Raw genomic sequence first — 2762 nt, forward strand, 5'->3', positions numbered from 1 at the left:
TCATTCTACCAGTCGCTGTCAAGCTCTAGTTATTGTTGAGTGCCAATTTTCTTTGGCTGCCAAGTTCTTAGTTATTTCCAAGTGATTCCTTTGGTTACCAAGTGATCCTTTGGTTGTCGAGTAATTCCTTTGGTTGTTGAGTGTTCCTTTGGTTGTCAAGTGTTCTTTTGATTGCTGAGTCCTCTGTAGTTACTGAGTGTTGGAGGATGTCAAGTTTGTAGTTGTTGCCAAGTGATTCTTTAGATGCCAAGCTTCTGTGGATGCCAAGTGCTAATTTTGGAAAAGATTTTGTTTGTTGAGTAGTCTATGTCTGGTTCCAATTTGGGTCAACTTTCCTTGCATTTAATTTTCCTATAGGTAGTTAATATTTTTTGTGTGCTGACTTGTGGCTTTTCTATGTTCTAGAATTTTCTGTAATCAATTATTTATGGAGGTCTAGGATTGATTTTTAGACAAATTAGTAGAACTTAGATGATAGAATAAGGCTATGAGTCTAGAAGTGTGAACTTGAAGCTGGCTCATGAATCTATAAGTTATGTATATTGTAATTGGTTGTAACACAAAAGGCCTTACAACTAGGCATGTATGCTGATTATTGGATGAATATACAAGCATTTTTTCCTTCTCTCTCTGGTGTTGTTTTGGTGTTGTTTTTTTCATTGAATTAACTCTTTCAGGGTGGTTTGGATAGATGGGTGTGCCATTGGCCCTAATTTTCCCTCCTTCCTTGTGTTAGGTGGTATTAGGGTGTAGTTGTTCTTGAATGTGCAAATAGATCACTGAAGTGTAAGGTAGTTTGTACTTTGACTTGGATCGGGTGGAACCCTAATTTAGATTTTGTTGTAGAGTTGCAGATCTATGGATTTGATGTATAACCTGTAGAGGGTTACAATCTTGCAAGAACATAATTTGTAAAGATGGTTTGAGGTAGAGGAAATATTGATAATGCAATATTGGATTCATTGAGACAAATTACAGCCAGATTAGATGTTGTGGAGATAGCACAGAGGAGAGGAGAACATATTGATGATGTAAGTGATGATGAAGCAGTAGCACCAAATCCTAATCGAGAACCTAAAGAAGATCAAGATGAATCGAGGTTGTTGAGATTATTATCTAGGGAAAAATCAAAACCTACTATAGAAATTGTTCCTTATGATGGAAAATTGGACACCAATGCTATGTCAGATTGGATCTCTGAAATGGAGAAGTTCTTTGAGTATGAAAAAACTTCTAATAATTGGAAGGTGAAGATTGTAGTTACAAGGTTAAAAGGTCATGCCTCACTGTGATGGGAACATTTGCAAATTGATAGACAAAGGAGAGGAAAGGAGAAGATCTAAACTTGGCCAAAGATGGTGAACAAGGTAAAGAAAAAATTCCTTCTTATTGATTACCAAGTTAGCTTGCTAAGAAAGATGCAAAATTTGAGGCAAAGAGACATGAGTGTAAAGAAGTATACCGAGGAATTCTATAGATTGGACATCAGATCTAGACATGTGGATGATGATGTTGAAAAAATTGTAAGCTACATAAATGGATTGAGATCTAGAATTCCAGATGAAATAATTTTTGTGAAATTGGAAAGTTTGGAAGAAGCATATCGATATGCCTTAAAAGCTAAAGAGATCTTGACAAAGAAGCATGAACAAAGACAAAGAGGTAGAGGTGTTAGATTCTAGACAAGTAGAGGTAGATTTTATGGTGAAGGTGGAAAATCTAAAAGTTTTGTGTAACATAAAGGCAAATCTGAATGGAAGAATGATGACAAAGACAATATTGAGTGGAAAGGTTGTAGTTCTTACTGAGGAAGAGGTAATTCTTTTTCTAGAGGTGGCTTTCATGGTAATTATTTCAGATGTGGTAAAGAAGGGCTTAGATCTTTTGAATGTAGATCATCTAAAAGTAGGCAAGGTAACAGAAAACTTGTAATTGAAGGAGATAATGAGGGTTCACCAAGTGGACCTAAGGCTAGTGAAAATATGATGGTAAGAGGAACCTTATGTAATAAAGGAATTGATGAGGAGTATGTTCTTAGAAGAAGTATTTTCAAAACTAGATGTAAGATGGCTTGAAAATGTTGCAAAGTGATCATTGATAGTGGAAGTTCTACAAATTTGATATTAGAAGAGCTAGTTACCAAGTCATAGTTGTAGAGGCTAAAGCATCATAAACCCTATCATATTTCACGAATCAAAGATGAACATAAAATATTGGTAAGTGAGCAATGCCTTGTGAAGTTCAAGGTTGGACATTATTTTGATGAAGTTTTGTGTGATATTATGCCTATGGATTGTTGTCATATTTTTTTGGGTAGACTATGGCAATATGATAGATATACCATACATGATGGACGATTGAATAAATATACTCTTTGGGTGAATGGAAAGAAACAAATATTGCTGCCTTTGATTGAAAGAATAGATGAGGTAAATTGTATTGCAATAAAAATTTGCATGGTTAATGGAAAACAATTTGAAAAAGAAGTGAAGAAGAGTCAAGTCTATTTTTTTAGTTCCTAGAGGACCAAGTGTTGGTAGTAATGATTGAGTAGAAGAAGCTGGTAATGACTAAGTGATAGCAGATAGTGGTAGCTGAGTACTAGAGAAAATTATAGAATTGCTAAATGAGTACAAGAATATTGTTGTTGAAGACATTCCTAATGGTTTACCAACAGTGAGAAGCATAACTCATTGTATGGATCTAATTCTTGGAGCTAGTTTTTTGAACAAAGCACTCTATAGATTGACACCTACAGATAA

This window comes from Cupressus sempervirens, chromosome 7 (assembly GCF_028749045.1).
Source record: "Cupressus sempervirens isolate cs-2001-9-10 chromosome 7, ASM2874904v1, whole genome shotgun sequence".
Lineage (NCBI taxonomy): Eukaryota > Viridiplantae > Streptophyta > Pinopsida > Cupressales > Cupressaceae > Cupressus > Cupressus sempervirens.